Source organism: Podarcis melisellensis, assembly GCF_964234715.1.
Source record: "Podarcis melisellensis genome assembly, chromosome: 13".
Lineage (NCBI taxonomy): Eukaryota > Metazoa > Chordata > Lepidosauria > Squamata > Lacertidae > Podarcis > Podarcis melisellensis.
In genome coordinates, this window is record NC_138545.1 from 11,750,101 (window position 1) to 11,774,516 (window position 24,416).

At 41.5% G+C, this 24,416-nt stretch overlaps 1 long non-coding RNA gene across 1 annotated transcript; it reads right to left on the reverse strand.

The window, feature by feature from the left end:
- Positions 1 to 3,422: 3,422 nt before the first annotated feature.
- On the reverse strand, positions 3,423 to 14,035 carry LOC309353939. Its single transcript, XR_014162140.1, has 4 exons — positions 13,838 to 14,035; positions 13,514 to 13,741; positions 5,666 to 5,792; positions 3,423 to 3,503 (listed from the first exon to the last, which is right to left on the reverse strand). It is a non-coding gene; the product is annotated as an uncharacterized lncRNA (long non-coding RNA).
- Between the last annotated feature and the right edge of the window lie 10,381 nt (positions 14,036 to 24,416).

The following is a 24,416-nucleotide window of genomic DNA, read 5'->3' on the forward strand; positions in this document are numbered from 1 at the left end:
AACAAACCGAGAAAAAGAAAAACATTCTACCTGTAGACAGGCATCCATATTTCACCTAAAAGCTTCTCTATCAAAATGTGTTTATAGGTGAGCCAACTGCATCCTTTCTCCATTTGTCTAATTTCCTACTGCTATTGGCCCTGACACTCTCTGACATATGTAATATTGATTCCAGTTGCTAGATCTTGGAAACAATGATGGAAATGGTCCAAATCATTTCAGAATATAGAGACCCAGGATAATACAGTCCAGCTACTTTTGAAAGGACATGTATATACTGTTTGAAGCAGAGTGACATGCTTGGGAACATCTAAGAGAGTGTCAGGGCCTGGCTGGACGAGGAAGAGTAGTGTCAGCCGATGGCCCAGGAGGCACCTGAGGGGGAAGGAGACTTTGAACCAGGTTCAGACAGGTGGGACAGAGAAGAATCATCAGCAGAGACTGAACATGAAAGGGAGAGACTTGAGGGAGCCACGGAGGTGATAGAGAAGGATAGGGGGTGTCTTCTGCTCTGCCATACAGAACTGATTCATCTCCTTCCCCTTCCCCATTCTCAGTGCAGGAACAAAGAGTTGAGAAAAAACTGGAACAATTAAGAAGGGAGGTATAAATGGGGGGTGTGTGTGAAAGGGGCAGGAATTTAATTTCTGCAACTGACCTGCTTAGCTGATGGAAGTGCCATGTGATGTCTCGTTGGTTACTGAGCTTTAAAGTTGATTACTCTCAAGCCCTGCCTTTGTCTGCTTACAGCGTTGAACCACAAATGGAAGGGCTTTCCTGGCAGCCTGACAGGCAGAGGCTTTTGAGTCCATGGCTCACGTCTCCAACAACATTCATTCTGTGGCACCCCTGTGAGGTTCAGGACCCCAGTTATGTTACTCCTTCCTTCAGAGCTGGCAGCCTCCCACCTTTTTTTTTAAAACACCCACCCTTGTGGTGTTTTCCCTCAGCCTCCTCTCCTCTGCCCTCTCCTTGGGAGTCCTCCAGGAAGCTGATGCTGCTGACCCTGGTTTCTGAACTGCCCCCTTACCCCAAACAGGGGTACCTCCTAACACAGCCCTACTGCTAGGAAGCACATCCTGGCCAGTCCCAGAGACACCATTCATCTGGAGAGCATGTAGCCAAGGCTGTGGAAACTTTTGGGAGACCTAGTCTGTTGTAAGCTGGTGGGAGCTGCAATTCAGCAACATCTGGAGGGCCACAGATTGATGACCACTGGTGCAAATAAGAGTGGGGTGCAGAATAAGGCTCCATCGCTAGGGTGATATTGATCCACTAGGGGTATGTTAGGTATTAGAGACCTCTGAATCTGGAGCAGTCTCTACATATGGCAAGGTGAGTCACTTCCTGGCTCCCTGCACAGTCTTATGTCGATTGAGTTAAGAGATTCCAGAAGTGTAGAAATCCAGGTTTATACTGGGAATTCTAAAATTGGTTAGAGGTGTCTTTTTGTGCCTGGAATTTCTAGTGGAATGCTCATATGATTCTCAGTTTGGAGCACTTTTAAATGTTCTGCTTCCACATATAATGAACATCTTCAATGAATACGTACATGAATGTAGGCTCCTCAAAATGAATCACACAAAACATGACCCAGAATTTAATAGAATTACTGTTACCATGAAATTGTCACTTTCCATTCATTTCTTAAAATAATCAGTACATGTAGGGAAATGGTTGGGTTGGTAATGAACATAGAGTCATTTCTTGATTGGCTTTCTTGAGGTGTGATGACACAAGCTGGAAACTGAATCTTGAGAGTGGCAGTGGGCAAGCAATCTTTGGCCGTTACTACTGGATTCTTTTCTTCTTCACCCTTACCTAAACATAAAATATCTTTACTGCCTGGCTCCCTTCATTTACTTGCGCAAACATTTTGAAATGGCTCAGCCTCTTTGCTAGTGCAGTTTGGCATATAGTGAAGACAAAGTATCTCAGATCCAATCTGCTGCAATTTTATGGCTGTCTAACATGAACCTGATAAACGGTCACCCAAAATAGGGACAATATGGCTTGGGGCATGGTCAAATCTGGAGCACAGCCCTGCTGGATAGACTCATGGACTCATTATAAGACAGCTTCTCAAATTTTTGTGTTCCTTTTCATCTCTTCTCTCTGTACCCCATCACCTCTTCCTCAGGAGAGGTTCAGGGCCTCTTGGGAAGATAGGGGGGCATTTCTTTGGATGCAGAAGAAGAAGAGAAACAGAATGTATAGGCATTCAAAGTATTGCATGGTTTCTTAAATAAACATAATCCTGTTTCATTTACATCTCATACGCAACAATGCTGGATATCAAGAACATAGATGATAACACCAGTGATCTCCCCCCCGAGGGGATGGAGGGACATGCATAACCCTAAACATTTTGTGAATCTACGTTTGGCCTTATTAAGGGGCAGAATTTCAATATGAGTAGGAAAATGGGAGTACCACTAAACATTTTCTCTCCTTTTTATAAAATAAGCACTGGATAAGACAATTCTCTTCTGTTATTTTCATCATTTCATTTAACTTCCCTTCTTGAAAAAAACACAGTGAAATTAACATGCCAACAAGTCTACAGAGTCTAAATACAGAAATGACAAACTATACTGTTATTTACATCTTTCTCCGAATCAGCTGCTCTCTGTTATTCAGCTCAGGCCTCACCACAATAATGTAGCATTTTGGGGAAAAGATGCAACCCAGCAGCCCAGCACTGGAAGCCAAGATGGAGAAGATCTCCACAGCCACCATGTATTTTCCTCTGGTGCTCAAGTATGTGGGAATAAAGGAGAACCAAACACTGCAGAAGACCAGCATGCTGAAGGTGATGAACTTGGCTTCGTTGAAGCTGTCAGGCAGCTTCCTGGCTAAGAAGGCCACAGTGAAGCTGATAATGGCCAGGAAGCCCATGTAGCCTAAAACGCAATAGAACATGAGAACTGACCCTTCATTACATAAGAATATAATTTCTTCAGTCATTGAGTGCATGTCCACATCTGGGAATGGGGCAGAGGTTGCCAGCCAGAAGGCACAGATTCCCACTTCAATCAAAGAGCAGGAAAGGACGATGGAGTAAGCCAGTTTTTTGCCTACCCACTTCCTGATTGTGGAATCTGGCTTGGTAGCCATGAATGCCAAAACCACTGAAATAGTCTTGGCCAAGATGCTGGAGAGGGCCACAGAGAAGACAATGCCAAAAGCTGTTTGTCGGAGAAGGCAGGTTGCCTCCGTAGGTGTTCCAATGAACATCAAAGTGCAGAGGAAACACAAGAGAAGGGACACAAGGAGAATGTAAGTCAGGCTTCTGTTATTGGCTTTGACAATGGCAGTGTCCCGGTGCTTAATGAAAATGCCAAGTACCATAGCTGTGATAAGAGAGAATAAAAGCGCAGAGAAAGTTGAAACCATGGCCAAAGTTTCCCCAAAGCCTAGGACGTGTGGTTTCTTGGGAATGCACTGATTCTGCTCTTCATTTGGATATTGCTCTGGAGGACATCTGGCACAGGTTTCCAATCCTGAAAAAAGGTGGTATGACAATTGGAAACAATCCAGTATATGCTTAAGAGGTTTTTTTAAATCATGAGTTCCCTTACCGTAGTGTTTCCACGAGGATAAATTTCAAAACTTCTAGTCGAAATGCTTGTGCCCTAGAAGCTTTGAAGATAAAGTTCCCAAGGAACCTTGTTCTTAGAATAAAGACCCCAATTCTTTTCCATTCTCCCTCCCCCAAAACCTTGGTTTCTTCCAGGGCAGAATTCATGTACAATTTATATGTCTTTTTGCATCAAAACAGAGGGGCGGATCTACACTCATGGTGTATATCATTAAAATGTGTTATTAAAATGTGGCAGCACAGCAGTGAGCCACCATCAATGAGAAACTGCATTAAACGTTAGAGAATATTGCCTAACAACAAGAAAACTAGCGCTAATACACCCAGGAACCTCACCAAAATGCTGGAGAGGGTGCACCTCCACAGGCACATATCTACCCATGTGGTGGGAATGCCCCAAAATCCAACTATTCTGGACAACAGCCATACAAGAAATGTAAAATAACTAAGCAAGTATTAGAAATCACACCAGAACTGGCCCTAATAAACATATTCCAAGACAACAATGCCCACTCACATCACAAATAACTCATAACCCACCTACTCTCATCAACCACAAACATCATAGTCAGACACTGGAAAGACCTGTCAGGAGTAAGCATGGACCACTTGTACCAAATAGTATGGGAAACAGCCCTACTAGAAAAATTAACCAATAAACTGAAAGTGACACAATGACAAATAGAAGAAGATACCTTCACTCCGGTGTGGCTCCCCTTTATCACATACACAGCCCAACAAGACAATGACAAGAAACCGCAAACAGTATATGAATCAATATGGCTAACCTGATCCAAAACACCCACCTACTCCCACTCCCACACAAAAACAAAGTTCACCACAAGCAACCACAAACAAGCAACTGCACCCTAGGCCAACCCCGATCTCTCTCAGCACCAAAGGAACACATGAGAATAGCAAAGAGCACCTGCACAATCTACACTGACACAAAACCCCACACATACATTAAGCAAAATAGAAATATCGCCTCCCGACCCCACCCCCACACACCATGGCCCCCTCCACCTCTTCCCCCCTTTTCTCTTCCTAATGTAACCCTAATGTCTCAACATATGAACTGACCTATGGAAAATGTAACTTGAAAAAAAGAGACACTGCACATACCTTTGTAAACAAAAAAAAAATTAATAAAAATATTTTTTAAATTTTTTTTAGAAAATATTATATGCAGTAATGTTTAGAGTGGGACGCGGGTGGCGCTGTGGGTTAAACCACAGAACTTAGGACTAGCCAATCAGAACGTCGGTGGTTCGAATCCCCGTGACGGGGTGAGCTCCTGTTACTTGGTCCCTGCTCCTGCCAAGCTAGCAGTTCAAGAGCATGTCAAAGTGCAAGTAGATAAATAGGTACCGCTCCGGCGGGAAGGTAAATGGCATTTCCGTGAGCTGCTCTGGTTCGTCAGAAGCAGCTTAGTCATGCTGGACACATGGCCCTGAAGCTGTACGCTGGCTCCCTTGGCTAATAAAGTGAGATGAGTGCTGTAACCCCAGAGTCAGCCACGACTGGACCTAATGGCCAGGAGTCCCTTTACCTTTACTTGTAATGTTTAGAATATCAATGTATGTAGGTACACTGATGGAAAATCTTTACATTACAGATTACGGTCACATCCTCATGGTATACTCTCTTGAAGGTTAAGATAATTTCTTCATAGTGGCAGCTTTTACAGAGACAGAAGGGAGATTATTCCATTACAGTGGTACCTCGGGTTAAGTAGTTAATTCGTTCCGGAGGTCCGTTCTTAACCTGAAACTATTCTTAACCAGAAGCACCACTTTAGCTAATGAGGCCTCCTGCTGCTGCCACACCGCTGGAGCACAATTTCTGTTCTCATCCTGAAGCAAATTTCTTAACCCAAGGTACTATTTCTGGGTTAGCGGAGTCCGTAACCTGAAGTGTATGTAACCTGAAGCGTATGTAAGCCAAGGTACCACTGTATTGTTAATAAACAATATTAATTGAGACCATACGGAGCAATCCTCATTGCCAATTTGCTCAGAATTTACTATAATAGCTTGTATAGGGTAATATGGCATCTCCCACCCTTCTCATTTGAGAACATCCCACGAGGACATGGATCACAATCATAACAACAGAACTTCTTCCCCTCCTTCTTTTTCTTCTCATAACCGGGAAGGCAGTTGGCATTACATAAGGAAAGGGGTGGCACCTATCCAAAGAGACACAAAGAGGTGAATATTAAGACAATGTTTTAGGGGATTCATCTAACATCAGGTGATCTACCAGTAAGTAGGAGGGCCAGAAATGTTAACTATAGGTTTTCTATGTGCCAAAGCAGCACATACACAGTGGGAGAAAAAGTTATAGTTCTAAGCATCATACAAACACAAGATTACAATGTTCATACCTAGATTGACCATTGCTACAACCATTAGATAATTTGATCTAATACACTACTGGTTATTTCTTTCTATGGTACTACAGCCTCCTGCTCTTTGCTGCTTTAATTTCACTTGATGCCCCTTAGTGAGCTTCAAGGAGTTGGGATTTGGAGGTAGTGAATTACTGTGGTTTTGCTCCTATTTGGACAGCCCTATCAATTATACCATTGGAAAAAAGAGAGGCAGCAAAGATGGTGCACAGATGTATTGGGGTTGTGGTGGACTGGTTTTAGAAAAGCAACTTCATAAAAAGCAGGGAACTACAATACAATGTGTACATAACATAAGTAGCGACTTTTTCAAAAAGAAATATTTCCAACATTTCCCCAAAGACCTTTTAAAAAATATATGATTTTGTAGGCAACTAGTGCTGATAAGCCTTGGATTGAATAAATCAGAAACATGAGGCTTTGAGAGGAGCCTGCATGCCTTGCCCACAGCCGATGGGATGAGCAGCCAGGCTAGTAACCACTCTGAGCAAGGCATGATTTGGGCGGCTCCCCCTGGGCCTGTGGCAGGGGCCAACCTGACACACAATTACGTACATCCCGGCTTCTAGCATTCCAACTCGACACTAGAGTTTCAAGAGGCACCAGAAGATTACAATGTTAGCAATCTATCTAATGCTACTAACTGGAAAACCGCCTTGGAGGCTTCCGGCGGAAACTGCAGACATGATAAGAAGTGCGAGATAACCCTCCAGGGGGTCTCGAGTGGTGTGGGGGCTATTTGAGAGGTTTCGCCAAGGCTACGCGGATCTCGGATCCTCGGGAAGAGATCCCGAGGGGCACTGGCACCCAGCAGTGCCCAGAGGTGCTCTCTTGCTCCCTGGGTCTTAATAATAGACTCAGGGACGGTATTGAGCTGCAGGCACGAAGGGGGAGCAACTTTCAACCCACACCGTGAAGCCTCAGACTTCTTATGAAAGCAGTTAGCTTCCAAAACCAACAACGAATTCGGACCTACAGCTGACGGAGCTAATCCAAGCACTGCTTTAAAACTTGAAATCTATTAGAATTCGGCGAGTTACGGGATGCAAAAAGGGAGTCTGTCCCAGACAACTGGGAGAAAATGGCGCACAACGGAAGGTTGGAGGAAGGAGGAGAGAAAAAAAGTTTCTGCTGAGTGAGTATTACTTTCTAAGCCCACAAACACGAGCTACAAAGTGTTGAGGCAAAGCTACTTTCAAAATGACTACTGGGGAAAAAGTACTGTAGGTGTCTTTTGATCGGCTTGGGACGGGTCTCTGTCGGACGGAGGCAAATCATTAAATAATTCATCACACTCCTCCATTTTAAGTAAAGAGGGTCTCAGCCATACTGGACTTGCAAAAGGATCGGGACTGCAGACTCAAAGAGAAAGCAAGGAGAAGCGCGTGGTGGTGGTTTCTACACTGACTTTCAACAGTTTCCTGAGGGGGACAAGACTAATATTAAAGGAACAAAGAAAAACAAGGGGGGGGGTTAATCTCCCCCTCCCCCCTCTCCGTCATTGGGAGGAAGAAGAAGCCGGAAATTACGCTTCGGGAACTTGGGAGCCTTACACAACCCGCGCGTGGTTTGAAACAACCTTATGGACTGATAGAAGAAGAGGAGGAAACTCACAGGGGATAACAAATAAACTCTTACCCTTTGCTTTTTGGAATATCTGCCTGAGGACTCTCAGACTTCCCTGCTGCCTCCTGTGTGTTGGAGGACGTGGGGAGAGGAGGGATAGAAGTGACGGACGTGGTGGGAGTGATGATACAGCGTGTGGATTAGGTACTGCCACCGTGTTGGGAGCTAAAAAAATTACATTTTAAAAGCAAAGAAGGCGGGAAAGTGCTCCCCCTGGTGGCTGGCTGAAGCATTGTGTGAACTGACTTTGTGTGATCATATATATATATATATATATGATCTAAATTTTTGTATAATATATATCTAAGATGTCTGGGAAAAATGGGAAAAAGAGAATAGGGACTCCAGCAGAGAGACGCCCATCTAGGCAAGAAAACAGAAAAGAAAACAGGGAATATGAGAGCTTACTGGGGGAAATAAGAAAAGTGTTTAAACAGAATGAGCAATATATAGAGAGAAAATTATTGGAGGTCCAGGAAGCCTTGGACAAAAAATTGGAAATGGTGGTGGGAGAGTTGTCAGGGAAGGTAAAAGACTTGGAAATAAGAACTAAGGTGGTAGAGGATTCATCCAAACGCACTCAGAAAGATCTAAAGGAAATAAAAAGACAGACAGAACAAATTAGAGGAGAAATTACAGAAATGAATAGGGCACAGGAGGAGATGTTGGATAATGTATCTACTCTGGAGATGCGTCAAAAAGAGCGAAATCTGAAATTCAGGGGTCTCCTGGAGACGCCAAATGAGAATATAAGAGATAAAATAATAAGAGAACTGGCTGGGTGGATGGAACTAAGAGAAGAAGATATTGGCCCAATGATAATGAATGTCTTTAGAATAAAGGTTAGATCAGTGAAAGCAAGGGCAAAAAAGCTTCCTGGAGATGTTCTAGTCATGTTTAACTCATTGGACATAAGAAATGAAATACTGAGACTGAATTATAACAAAAATCTATGCATAGATGGAGTGAAAATCTTGATTTTTAGGGAGATCCCTGCCAGGTTTCTGAAACGAAGGGGAATTTATAAACAAATGGTGAGTCTATTGAAAAGAAATGGAATTCAGCATAGATGGGAATTCCCAGAAGGAATCTCTTTTTACTTTAAAGATAAAAGATTCAAACTAACTAGCCCCCAAGAGTTAGAAAAATTCTCTAGAAGATACAACAAAGAGTTAGGGAGGACAGGGAAAATAAAACCAAGACAGGACCAGAAAGAGGAAGGAAAGGAAAAGGAGAAAGAAGAAGAACATCAGGAAGAAGAGGAGGAACAAGAAGAAGAGAGAGAGGAATCAGAAGAAGACAACAACAAAGAACAGTAAACTTAGCGCAACTGAGTGGGAACTCTTAGATAAAAGAAATAATGAACCTGAAAGTATTTTCCTGGAATGTCAATGGGATGAACAATTTAAATAAGAGACGAAAAGTTAACCATGTTTTGATTAAACAAAACCTAGATATCATATGCCTGCAAGAAACACATGTAGCAAAAAAGCACAAAAGAATTTTAAGTAATAAAAAACTGGGCCAAGAGTTTATCGCGTCAGATTCGAACAAAAAGTGAGGTGTGGTAATATATGTAAAAGAGAAGCATGATCCAAAATTAATTTTTAAGGAGGATGAGGGAAGAATATTGATTGTACAAATTGGGTTTCAAGGGGGAAAATGGCTGATTGTGGGGATCTATGCACCAAACGATATGAAAGCTGAATTTTATACAAAGTTGAATGAAATAATGTTAGAGTATTTAGATCAGAAATTGATACTACTGGGAGATTTCAATGGAGTGGTGGTACCGGATTTAGACAGATTAACAAAGAGGCGAAATACATATGAAGGTAAACTGCCAAAGGCCTTTTTTGATATGGCCAATACATTGGGAGTAATTGATATCTGGAGATTAAGGAATCCAACAGTAAGACAATTTTCATTTCACTCTGAACCAAACCAAAGCTTCAGCAGAATAGATCAGAACCGGGTTCCTAAGATTCTAACACTGAGAGTAACTAGAATTGAAATCCTCCCCAAAACCCTGTCAGATCATAATCCGCTATATATGGAATTAAAAGGAAAGGACCCCTCTACACATAGATGGAGAATGAATGAGAGCTTATTTCATGACCAGAGAGTAGTGGAAACTGCAAAAGAGACAATAACAGATTATTTTAAATGGAATCTAAACAAAGAAACACCAATTGAAACAGTCTGGGACACGAGCAAAGCGGTGATAAGGGGTTTCCTGATTCAAAAAAACAGCTTCCAGAAAAGAGGAAGATAGAAGAAGAAAGAAGAGATCCTGTCCCAGCTCATGGAGAACGAAAAACAGCTTATAACAAAACCTAAAGATGAAATAATAAAACAAAATATAAAAATGTTGCAGTCTCAGTTCTCCATGGCGGTGGGACAGGAGATTGAATGGAAAATAAAAGCCATGAGACAAAAAAAATTTGAGTCGGTCAACAAAGTTGGGAGATTCCTGGCATGGCAAATAAAAGCAAGACAAAAACAGAACACAATTTGTAAAATAAAAGATGGGGATAAAATGATTGAGGACCCAAAAGAAATTAGAAAAGTATTTCAGAGATTCTATAGAGATCTTTATAGGAAAGATAAAGAAGACAATAAGAGAATAGAAAAGTATATCCATGACCATAAAGGTAAAGGTAAAGGTACCCCTGCCCGTACGGACCAGTCTTGACAGACTCTGGGGTTGTGCGCCCATCTCACTTAAGAGGCCAGGGGCCAGCGCTGTCCGCAGACACTTCCGGGTCACATGGCCAGCGTGACATCGCTGCTCTGGCGAGCCAGAGCTGCACACGGAAACGCCGTTTACCTTCCCGCTGGTAAGCGGTCCCTATTTATCTACTTGCACCCGGAGGTGCTTTCGAACTGCTAGGTTGGCAGGCGCTGGGACCGAGCAGCGGGAGCGCACCCCGCAGCAGGGATTCGAACCACCGACCTTTCGATCGGCAAGTCCTAGGCGCTGAGGCTTTAACCCACAGCGCCACCTGTGTCCCATATCCATGACCATAAATTGCATCAAATCTCAGAAGAAGAAAAAAGAATGCTTAACCAGGAGATAACAGAACAAGAGGTCATAAAGGCAATAAAAAGAATGAAAATAGGGAAGGCCCCAGGACCGGACGGTATATCAGCAAAGTATTATAAAACATATTGCAATACCTGACACCTGTTCTAAGTGAAGCAATGAATAAAGTCTTAAGAGAAGGAAGGATGCCAAACACTTGGAAAGAAGCCTATATTACACTGATCCCGAAGAAAGAGGTGGATATATTAGATGTAAAAAATTTCAGACCAATTTCGATATTGAATAACGACTATAAGCTATTTGCGGATATACTAGCGAATAGACTAAAAATGGTGTTAAATAAGGTGATACACAAGGACCAAACAGGCTTTCTACCGGGGAGGCATCTAAGGGACAACGTAAGAAACCTGATAAATATAATTGAATACCTTGAAGTCAGAAATGAGAAACAGGCAGTATTAATGTTCATAGACGTGGAAAAAGCGTTCGATAATGTTTCTTGGCATTTCATGAAAGAAAACTTAAAAGTATTAGGAATTGGTGAAAATTTTTTGAGAGGTATTGACACGATTTATTCAGACCAAAAAGCAAAGTTAATAATTAATAACAACATATCAGATAATTTTGAGATAACTAAAGGTACTAGGCAGGGATGTCCTTTGTCTCCCTTGCTATTTATTACAGTCGTAGAGGTCTTGAACAAGAGGCTAAGAGAATCATCAGAAGTCAGGGGCATTAAGGTGGGATGAAAAGAATTTAAGTTAAGAGCCTTCGCAGATGATCTAGTCTTAACGTTGGAAGAACCAAGACAAAATGTGAAAGAGGCAATAAAAAGAAGGGAAGAGTTTGGGAAGGTATCAGGGTTTAAACTCAACAAAAACAAGATGAAAATGCTAGCAAAAAATCTGAAGAAAGAAGAGATGGAAGAACTACAAGTAGACTCAGGAATCACGATAGCTAAAAAAATAAAATATTTAGGAATTTGGATGACAACAAAAAATATAAACCTGTACAAGGACAACTATGAGGTGTTATGGAAAGAAATTAAGAAATATATGGACATATGGAGCAGACTAAAATTGTCATTATTAGGAAGAATCTCTGTGATAAAAATGAATATACTACCTAGACTGTTATTTTTATTTCAAGCAATACCAGTGGTAAAAGGGATAAGACAATTTAAAGATTGGCAAAAAAAATTAGCGAAATTTGTCTGGCAGGGGAAAAGGCCAAGGATAAAAATGAAGATACTAGTAGATAAGAAAGAAAGAGGAGGTTTTGATTTACCAGACCTGACTTTATATTATGAAGCTTCGTGCTTGGTATGGTTAAAAGATTGGCTGACTTTAGAAAATACTGACCTATTAGATCTAGAGGGCCACGACAATAGATATGGTTGGCATTCGTACCTATGGTACAACAAAGTAAAGGTACATAAAGGTTTTCTAAACAATGTGATCAGGAAATCTTTATATGAATATGGGATCGGAATAAAAACCTCCTGGAAAGAAAGACACCATGGTGGATATCACCAATTGAGGTGCTGACAACAAAAAAAGTAAACATGGAAAGGGAAAGAGTAACATATGAGGATATTACTAGGAAAACAGACCAAGGGATAAAGCTCAAACCATATGACCAAATTGAAAAGATGTTAACAGGGTGGCTGCAATACCACCAGATCAGTGACTTATTAAAGGAAGATAAGAAGAGAAATGGGTTCGAAGATAAAAAATCAAAATTCCAAATCGAGTTAATAGACTGTAAAGATAAAATTTTATCAAGAATGTATAGTTTATTGCTAGAATGGTATACAAAAGACGAAGAAGTAAAGGAATCAATGATAAAATGGGCAATTGATATTGGGCATAACATTGAATTGGATGCGTGGAAAAGATTATGGAAGGAGGGTTTGAGATTCACAGGATGCATGGCTTTAAAGGAAAACTTGCTAAAAATGATGTATAGATGGCATTTGACGCCAGTAAAATTAGCTAAAATGTATAGGAAAAAAGAATTAAAATGTTGGAAATGTAAAAAGGCAGATGGTGACTATTTCCATATGTGGTGGACCTGCAATAAGGTAAAAAAAATTTGGGAATCAATTTATAATGAACTCAAAAAAAATATTTAGATATACCTTCCCCCAAAGACTGGAAGCGTGTCTATTAGGCTTAATAGGAACAGAAATTAAAATAGAAGATCAAAATTTGTTCATGTATGCTACAGCTGCCGCGAGGACCCTTCTGGCCCAAAGATGGAAAATACAAGATATACCAACTACTCAGGAGTGGCAGGCGAAGTTGACAGAATATGCAGAACTTGCCAAACTGTCAGGGGACCAGGGAGATCAAAGATACCAAGATAACTGGAGTAAATTTATTGAATATTTAAAGAAGAATTGTAAAGAGGTCAAGACACTAGCAGGATTGACATAATACCTCCAATGTATAATAGTACTAATATGAGAATGATGTGCATGATGGAAAGAGGATAAATATACCAGTTGTGGGGAGGGAGGGGGGGTCGCGACTCGGCAGAGTCAAAGGGAATGTATGGTGCTATTACAATTTGTTGGAAAAGAATATGTAAGGAAAACAATAAAAATTCACTTGGGAAAAAAAAAGGAAAACAGCCTTGGACCAACAAGCATGTTGGACAACACTGTCTGATAGCCACCGGTCCTTCTTGGTGTGACATGTCTTCTGTGCATATTGTTCTTTTTGATTACGTGGTTCATTTGTTATTAATAAAATTATTAGTAGCAGCATTATTACTAGTGGCAGCAGCAGTTGGGCAGCACCTCCCCCCACAGTGATTTCCTTACCTGAGTGAAGACTCTGTGCCATTGGATTCCGTTCCCATTAATGATGAGTTCTTTGCCAGGAGGGGCCTGAGGATCCAGCTTGCCGACTTTGACCCTGACATAGGAATTATTTGGGAAAGTGACCAGGTTTTCAATATCAAAGCCAGCTGCTATTTCTCCATGTTCATTCAATGTGATTTCATCCCCAGCACTGTTGTTGAATGAGATCCTTTGTAGCAATGAGTGGACCTAGGTGGAAAGAGAATCAGAAGGCCTAGAAAATGTTGTAATACTGTAGTCTGTAAAATGGTTTGGAAAGCTAAAAGGTATTTAAACAGAAGGTACCGTATTTTTCCATGTATAAGATGATGCTCATCTTATATGCGGATAGGCATATGCCCATGCACCCACAAATTGTTCAGTGAGGGGGTCAGACCCCCCTCAATATTCTGCAGCCAGAAGGGCTCTGGTGGGCCTGCCTGCTACAGCAGTGGACTCCTATGGAGCAGTGGGAATGGGCGATGAAGCCCCTTATAGACTCTGAAGGCCATTAGGAGATACCCTAAAAGGGCCTCTGAAAAGCCCAGAGGGGGCAGCTGGGGCTCCTCCCAGCGTGTGACAACACATGGAGCATGTGACATCACACATGTGCATGGGACACCCACAATGTGGGGAGGAACATGGTGCAGGTGCCCCCAAGCGTCATTTTTGACAGCTTCAGATACATTCCACTTGGCACATTGATGCCATTAACCTCATACAACAAGTTGTCTAATTCAGTGGTTTACTATTAGAGGTCTGGGGACCCCAGAGTTTCCACAGAACACACCCAGGGGGTCTGCAGTACCACCCCCTGCTGGGCTACTCACTTTTCTTGTTAATTGCACTGGGAAAACCTTCCACGGATCATTCAGCCTCTGCTTGCGACCGATTTCTGCTTTCTGGCAGGGGAAAAACTTGTGAAAGAGTCGCTGGATGGCAAGCGAGGTGGGATTGGGGGAAAAACCTCAGACACATTTTCTTAGTGCTCTTTAAATTGGAGAGTGGGAGGGGAAAATTTTTTTGTAGTTCTTTATGTCCTTGACCTCTGAAGGGCAGGTGTTACCCAGGGAAGGCGTCACTACCAAGAAGGCCCTCTCCCTGTTTCCTACTTAGATAGATGATAGATAGATGATAGATACATGATAGATAGATAGATGATATAGATAGATGATAGATAGATAGATGATATAGATAGATGATAGATAGATAGATAGATAGATGATAGATAGATAGATGATAGATAGATAGATGATAGATAGATGATAGATAGATGATAGATAGATAGATAGATAAATAGATAGATAGATAGATAGATAGATAGATAGATAGATAGATAGATAGATAGATAGATAGATGATGATAGATAGATAGATGATAGATGATAGATAGATAGATAGATAGATAGATAGATAGATAGATAGATAGATAGATGATATAGATAGATAGATAGATAGATAGATAGATAGATAGATAGATAGATAGATATAGATATAGATACAGATACAGATATAGATATAGATATAGATAGATAGATATAGATAGATAGATGATAGATAGATGATAGATAGATGATAGATGATTGATGACTGATGATATATGATAGATAGATGATAGATAGATAGATGAGCTAGATATATGGATAACGGTTTCGAAGCTGCTAGAAATGTCAAAATTTGTTCATTTATACTATGCTTTAATAAAATTGAATTGGTCTCTTCTCCAACTAAATCTTTGTGATTTTTGCATCACAAATTTTATGGTCTGTTTTTTAGTAGACTAAAAATCCTCTACTTATTTGGGGTTACCCCACATTTCCTTCTTAAAATTGCTTTGCTACCTTACAGTTATCAAAATTTTCAAAAGCAGGGGTTCCATGGTTTAGCTTTTGAAGAATAGTGGATCCTCACTAATTAGCTAATTAGGAACCACTGCTCTAATTAAATGCCAGTTGAAATACTGGAACAGTGCCAGTTCTAAATGTTTAAATAGCAGCGTATTTTTAGAACAATTATTAACCTTTCAAGTAGTTGCTGCTATTCAGTCACTTATGAAAGCCTGTGTAATCTGAAGTCTGTTTAGTGTAATTGTAGGAAATAAAATAATTTAAGGTTAATCTTTCATGTACTTTCAGTTATTTACTTATAGATGACTCACATTATATATCAGTACAGCACACAACACTGAATACTTTGCAATGTGAACACTTTATGATTTACCTGCCAAGGCTCTACATTCTGAGAAGAGAGTCTGTCTCCACCCTTTATCCTTTTGCTGATGGCTTCAGAGGAGTACCTAATATGTAAGGCGTGTGCCAGAGCATAGACAGCATTATAGATACTGTAGCTGTGACCGGTCATGCTCATTTCAAAATATGGTGCAGGAAGGCTCTCCAGCATCTCCTCTCCAGTACATGTGTCTGCTGACCCAGTGGAATTTGAAAGTGAACAAACAAATGCTTGTTCCCAGAAATCGTTGGTAAAACCATCCGCATCTGCCCAGGAAGGCTTTACATTCCTCAGAAAGTCTGAGAAGTCTTGAATGTCCTTGGAGTGAATGGCAAAGGAGAACGCACCATGGCATATTTGTATATTTATTTCAATAGGTTTTTTAAAAAAAGCTAATGAGAAATCAATTTGGGCTGTTGTAATCCATACTTTTCCTACACGTTGCTTCCTCTTAGATGGAGGCAATAGCAGCTGAATCATATTCCTTGCCTCTATAGCAATAGTTACCCACAAAATAGATTCTCCATATATAACAACCACATTTGCTTTGCTTGATATGAAAGCTGGCGTCAAAATCCCTGTGTCATCCAGCATATCCAGGATGTTACCCGTGAAATGTGGAAGTTCTTCATTTTTATCTGTGAATTCTGAACAGATTCCATTTTGGAAAAGCATTGGTTCAATGATCTGCAAGAAATGTTCTCCAGCGTCATTATTTGGAGTGATGAGCCCGACCCATTTCCATCCGAAATGCAGAAGTAAGTGGATAATTCCCTTGTACTGAAGATCTTCATTGGGGACCATGCGGTAGAAGAAACCACGTTTCATTTGATCATTTGAGGCTGGTTCAAATGAACCATATGAAATCTGAAAAGGAAATTGTCAAACCTTTCCATGTGAAAACAAGAATTCAAAACACACTCATTTATCTGAATATACATCCTGTATATCCCATATTTACTAATCTTAGACATGGCCAACCCCCATTTACATGGAAAATATATTGCTCAAAAACCAACCAAACAATATTTCTCATTTAATTTTGTAGATATTAATTCCTATTATTATGGGAGTCATCACAGCTGCATACTTGTACACACAGATTCTCTCCAGGAACAGGAGAGCTTTTATCCTTGCACTGTCTTCAACAATACTCTAAAGTGGACCAGGAGAAATACAAGCTATTGATCAGGATCTTTTTGTCTATAATCTTTAAAACACTTGTAGAGAGCGGTTCATGGCATTTGTACTAAGAACTCTCTTAGATCTCCTGGAAATCCTGAAGATTTCCTGGCCATTATGCATTTTATTATTGTGTGACCACAATAAACCATATCCTATAAAAGTAAAATACCAGCAAAAATTAAGGCAACTAATATGAAGTCTAGTAATGCAGCAGAAAACACCAAATTGGTAGCACTATATCCCTCCCCAAATGCCAGAAAAAATAACAAGAAATTTGTTTTCGATTAGCTTCTGAAAATGGACAGTACTAAACATCATCATACGTACACAGGGAGTGGATCTTATGATTCCTAGGGTGAGAGACATTGTTGTCTCAAGTTATTTATGGCTTTGTAAGCCAGCTTCAGGGGGACGTGGGTGGCGCTGTGGTCTAAACCACTGAGCCTCTTAGGCTTGCTGATCAGAAGGCCGGTGGTTCGAATCCCCGCGACGGGGTGAGCTCCAGTTGTTTGGTCCCAGCTCCTGCCAACCCAGCAGTTCGAAAGCACGGCAAAAAGTGCAAGTAGATAAATAGGTACTGCTCCGGCGGGAAGGTAAACGGTGTTTCCGTGCACTGCTCTGGTTTCGCCAGAAGCGGCTTAGTCATGCTGGCCACATGACCCAGAAAAACTGTCTGTGGACAAACGCCGGCTCCCTCAGCCTGTAAAAGAAGATCAGCGCAGCAATCCCAGAGTCGTCTGTGACTGGACTTAAATGTCAGGGGTCCTTTACCTTTATCTTTTTTTAAAAAAGCAAGCTTCATCACTATGTATTGGGACTGGTATGCCTCTCATGCAGCTAGGGCAGTGCTTTCAGGAATGATGTAATGTGAAATTTATCAAACTGGAATATTCAAACAATTTTCCATTAAATATACTGTACACACATTCTATAGAACCTGGGTCATTTCATGTACATTGTTGGGTGCTAATATTATACCCCCCAAAATATATCCATATATGGCAACCCATTTCCCTTTTCCATTTTACCACTTCATATTTATGTATCAACAGATTCCTATTGGAAGGAGAAAAGAGTGAATTATAGTATGAAATAACAATTTTTCAATACCCATATTCTACCTGTGGAATCTTGTAAAGACCTAAGACATCTGCCATGGATGAGGAGGTTTCAGAGCTAAGTCCCCCAATGACTCCCACTACATTTTTCTGAATGCCACACATGTAGTTGGGGACAAAGTGATGTGATTTAAAGAGCAGATCCAGAGTGGTTCGGTAGGCCATCTTTGAATCAGAATAGCTATCATAGACGTGGAATCCAAGAGTGACATTGGGCAAGATCTTGGGATTCTCATTGATCTCATCAACAGCAAACACCAAGGCAAGGAGGTGTTGGTAGGACTTGGTCGTCACTCTGCAAATAAAGTGCCTTATTATTTTATGGGCAATTAAACAGTGCACAACACCTAGATCTGAGGGATACAACTGCCTCAATTAAATCATGTTGTAAATATAGAAATTGTTTTCTGCCTTTAGAGCTAATGTTTGGAGCTCTCTTCCATCCGAAACAGATTTTTTTACTTTTCTGAACACATAGATTGAGAGGTCATCTTCACTTGTTTTTTCAACCATGCTGCTCTTTATCACTAGCAATATGCACCGTTATTGACATCATTACTAAACCCCTTTTGTCAGTTGTTGTCCCTAGCAAAACAAACCGGTATGAAATGAAAATAAAGAAATTTAGATATAGCTATATGGGACTGACTGGCAGTGCAGACTTTGGTACTATGGCTCCCTGGGCAAGGCCAAAATTTTGCACCCACTTGGCCCTTCCTAAAGGTGGGCAAAGCTGTGCCAGGCTTAAGGAAGGATACACAAGGCTCGCTTGGGTAGGATCCAAGAGCCCCCCTCCCCCCCGGTTCACAAAGCTGGGGAAGTGCTAACTAGGCTTTGGGAAGGAAGCAGAAGGACTCCAGGACCTCGTCAGAGCCCATGACTCCTTCCCAAAGCCAACTGTCTTCCTTACAAGGTTAGGGGACAGCACTCCAATGGCTCTGTGTCCAATGTGTGCTCACTGTTCGCAGATCTAAAACATCACCCTTGTGACTACAGAGGTCTAGCGAGTGAAGTATGCTTCATTGGAGGATAGAGAGATACCATGTATCTTGAAGCAGGTTATAAAATAGTCTTATAAAATCGTATTATTGGCTTTAATCTTCCATTGGGTTTCAAAGCAAAGCAAATGCTTTATAGTTACAGATAGGTAGCCATGTTGGTCTGCCATAGTCAAAACAAAAAAAATTCCTTCCTGTAGCACCTTAAAGACCAACTAAGTTAGTTCTTGGTATGAGCTTTCGTGTGCATGCACACTTCTTCAGATACCAGGTATCTGAAGAAGTGTGCATGCACACGAAAGCTCATACCAAGAACTAACTTAGTTGGTCTTTAAGGTGCTACACAAATGCTTTATAGTCAGATATAATTGTAGAAAGAATAAATGAAATGATCTTAAGAGCCCTTTACTTACACTGGGCTGTTAATAAAGGCCCGAGATGGGTGTTCATGGAAGGAGATGCTGGGCAATAGGTAATAGATATGAGACATTATCCCACCAATCATAAGGTCCCCTTGTTCATACCACTCATGTGGAATATGCACAGGATTATTTCTGCTGCAAACGACAGTGGTCACTTGGGGCACCATATTGGGAAGCAGCAGGAGAAGCAGCAGCAGCAACATCCTCATCACAACCATCCCTCTAAACATGGAATCTCCTTTACCTGTCTACAATATTGTTACTATAATCAGCCTAACTTGAACAGGATGTATTTTGTGACCACTGACTGTACTTGAAGGGACAGGCATCCACCTGCTCATTATCTTCAACACTGCCAAAAAAAGGTCATTGAATGCTATGATTTGAAATCTAACCAATACAATGAAAAGCAAAAGCTGGCCTCACCTCTCCTTAGCTTACCTTAGCTCTCTATGGAACACCGGGGTGCTTTTAATCATTTCAGATTTAATTATTTTTTCTGATTTTCCATTCAGCCTTCTGGAGCTTTTCCAGGTGAATTGATTACCATAATTTTAATAATTATAGAGAAGATAATTACTTTTGCAATGTTGTTGGGCTCTGTGTTGCATCACCAGTAGGAGAACAGCCAAAGTAAACATATTTGTCACATTGCAGAATCAAAGGTTAGAAAGAAGCCTCCAAGGTCATCTTGTCCAATCTTCTTGCTATTGCAGGACATCCAGAACTAAAAACAAGCCAAGAAAAAGAAGAACACTCTACCTGTAGACAGGCATCCATATTTCACCTAAAAATTTATCTATCAAAATGTGTTTATAGGTGAGCCAACTGCATCCTTTCCCTATTTGTCTAATTTCCTACTGCTATTGGCCCTGGCACTCTCTGACATATGAAACATTGATTCCTGTTGCTAGATATTGGAAACAATGATGGAAATGATCCAAACCATATCAGGATATAGAGACCCCGGATAATACAGTCCAGCTACTTTTGACAGGACATGTATATACTGTTTGAAGCAGAGTGACATGCTTGGGAACACCTAAGACAGTGTCAGGGCCTGGCTGGATGAGGAGAATAGTGGCAGCCGATGGCCCAGGAGGCACCTGAGGGGGAAGGAGACTTTGAACCAGGTTCAGACAGGTGGAACAGAGAGGAATCATCAGCAGAGAGTGAACATGAAAGGGAGAGGCTTGAGGGAGCCACAGAGGTGATAGAGAAGGAGTAGAGGGTGTCCTGCTCTGCCATACAGAACTGATTCATCTCCTTCCACTTCCCCATTCTCAGTGCAGGAACAACGAGTTGAGAAAAGGCTGGAACAATTAAGAATGGAGGTATAAATAGGGGATGAAAGGGGCAGGAATTTGGGGGGGGCACTAGGGGCGCATTGGAAGATGGCCGACAATACCATCTCTCCGACCCACACGGGGTAATTAAGAGACTGTTATGGGAGTAGGCAGCCTCCCTTGTTGCCCCAAGGGAATGGGGAACACTGCCCTTGCCTGTTGTGCCCATAAATCAATCCCAAATTCGAAAGAAGGGGGTGAGGGCACTAGGCAGAATGCCCCCGTGTGGACCTCGACTCTCCTGGACGCTATCTCTGATCGCGCACTAGCTGCAGCAATTTGGAATAATTAATTACAAAAGGAGCAAATACACATATTTCAAGTGAAGAAGGGGAGTGAAGTCTGCTAATTTAAGGGTTGGAGCAACAGGAATATTTTACAATGAAGATACACCAAAGGCTGGGTATGTCGGCAACGGGACTGAATTGGGGGGGGGGAACCTTTTTTACTTTCCGTCTATGTGATTTACCAAGAACCCCTCCTCATTAGAACCGTCGGTTTAACTGACCCAAGCAGAATGATTAAGGTCTGTGTGGAGATAAACTTTAACCAAAAGTATGCTTTATGGAGATCGAGAAGCAATAAGAGCTTTTGGAATGGCGCAGCAATTAATTCAGTCGCCATCTTGCCAAAGGATTTATAGCCGGGAGGAGGAACGGTCTTGTTTTCAGACTGCATTCCTGGTGAATCTCCTCAGAGGTTTGAGAAAGGAGGCAGATTGGTGAAGATTAATGACGCTAAGACTGTTTTGATGTATAGAAGTGATGTTATATGGAAAACGTCTGGATATGACTACTGGATAAAAAAATAATAATATCCACGCAAGATTACAAACTGTTTTAACCAGCTTGTGGAGACTATCAGAGGTCACAAGGAGAAAGGAAAAATATATGAAAAAAACAACAAGAGATGTGGAAAAACAATAAGAAAGGACTGGATAGTACAGTGAACATCATATGGTTAGATTTGTGGACATTAAAACAGCAGCAAGAAACAAGAAGTTGATTCGATCCCCTTCGGAACTTGAAATATGGATACCCCCAACAAAAATTTAAAATTCGGCTGTGTAATTTGGAATTTATGTAATCTGGTTTGATTTGATGTGATTGGTCGGTTAATAAAAAATTATTCGGAAAGGGGCAGGAATTTAATTTCTGCAACTGACCTGCTTAGCTCATGGATGTGCCATGTGATGTCTCCTTGGTTACTGAGCTATGAAGTTGATTACTCTCAAGCCCTGCCTTTGTCTGCTTACAGCGTTGAACCACAAATGGAAGGGATTTCTGGCAGCCTGACAGGCAGAGGCTTTTGAGTCCACGGGTCGCTTCTCCAACTACATTCTTTCTGTGGTATCCCTGTGAGGCTCAGGACCCCAGTTAGGTTACCCCTTGCCTGCAGAGCTGGCAGCCTCCCACCTTTTTTTTAAACACCCACCCTTGTGGTGTTTTCCCTCAGCCTCCTCTCCTCTGCCCTCTCCTTGGGAGTCCTCCAGGAAGCTGATGCTGCTGACCCTGGTTTCTGAGCTGCCCCCTTACCGCAAACTGAGGTGCCTTCTAACACTTCCCCACTGCTGGGAGGCAGAGACACCATTCATCTGGAGAGCATGTAGCCAAGGCAGTGGAAACTTTTGGGAGACCGAGTCACAAGAGGACATGAGAGGAGGGAGGGAAGGAAAGAGGAACAGAGGCTAGTGTTGTCCGTGGCACCCCTGACCATCATTCAAGGCACCCCAGTGTAAGGCACTGAAAGGCACTGTTATGCCGTCCAGATGTTTTTCGTCTACAGCTTCCATCATCCATGACAGCAATGGTCTGTTGTAAGCTGGTGGGAGCTGCAATTCAGCAATTCATGGCCACAGATTGATGACCCCTGGTGCAAATAAGAGTGGGGTGTAGAATAAGGCTCCATCGCTAGGGTGATATTGATCCACTAGGGGTATGTTAGGTATTAGAGATCTCTGAATCTGGAGCAGTCTCTACATATGGCGAGGTGAGTCACTTCCTGGCTCCCTGCACAGTCTTATGTCAATTGAGTTAAGAGAGTGAGTTAATGAACATCGTAAATGAATACATACATAAATGTAGGCTCCTCAAAATGAATCATACAAAACATGACCCATGATTTAATAGAATTACTGTTACCATGAATTTGTCACTTTCCATTCATTTCTTAAAATATTCAGTACATGTAGGGGAATGCTTGGGTTGGTAATGAACATAGAGTCATTTCTTGATTGGCTTCCTTGAGGTGTGATGACACAAGCTGGAAACTGAATCTTGAGAGTGGCAGTGGGCAAACAATCTTTGGCCGTTACTACTGGATTCTTACCTTCTTCTTCATCCTTACCTAAACATAAAATATCTTTACTGCCTGGCTCCCTTCATTTACTTGCACGAACTTTTTGAAAGGGCTCAGCCTCTTTGCTAGTGCAGTTAGGCATATAGTGAAGACAAAGTATCTCAGATCCAATCTGCTGCAATTTTATGGCTGTCTAACATGAACTTAATAGACGGTCACCCAAAATAGGGACGATATGGCTTGGGGCATGGTCAAATCTGGAGCACAGCCCTGCTGGATTGACTCATGGACTCATTATAAGACAGCTTCAAATTTTTCATCTCTTCTCTCTGTACCCCATCACCTCCTCCTCAGAAGAGGTTCAGGGCCTCTTGGGAAGATAAGGGGGCATTTCTTTGGATGCAGGAGAAGAAGAGAAACAGAATGTATAGGCATTCAAAGTTTTTGCATATAATCCATGGTTTCTTAAATAAACATAATCCTGTTTCATTTACATCTCATATGCAACAATGCTGGATATCAAGAACATAGATGATAACACCAGTGATCCCCCCCCACCCGAGGGGATGCAGGGAGATGCATAACCCTAAACATTTTGTTAATCTAAGTTTGGCCTTATTAAGGGGCAGAATTTCAATATGAGTAGGAAAATGAGAGTACCACTAAACATTTTCTCTCCTTTTTATAAAACAAGCACTGGATAAGACAATTCTCTTCTGTTATTGTCATCATTTCATTTAACTTACGGTACCTTCTTGAAAAAAACACACAGTGAAATTACCATGCCAACAAGTCTACAGAGTCTAAATACAGAAATGACAAACTCTACTGTTATTTACATCTTTCTCCGAATCAGCTGCTCTCTGTTATTCAGCTCAGGCCTCACCACAATAATGTAGCATTTTGGGGAAAAGATGCAACCCAGCAGCCCAGCACTGGAAGCCAAGATGGAGAAGATCTCCACAGCCACCATGTATTTTCCTCTGGTGCTCAAGTATGTGGGAATAAAGGAGAACCAAACACTGCAGAAGACCAGCATGCTGAAGGTGATGAACTTGGCTTCATTGAAGCTGTCCGGCAACTTCCTGGCTAAGAAGGCCACAGTGAAGCTGATAATGGCCAGGAAGCCCATGTAGCCTAAAACACAATAGAACATGAGAACTGACCCTTCATTACATAAGAATATAATTTCTTCAGTCATTGAGTGCATGTCCACATCTGGGAATGGGGCAGAGGTTGCCAGCCAGAAGGCACAGATTCCCACTTGAATCAAAGAGCAGGAAAGGACGA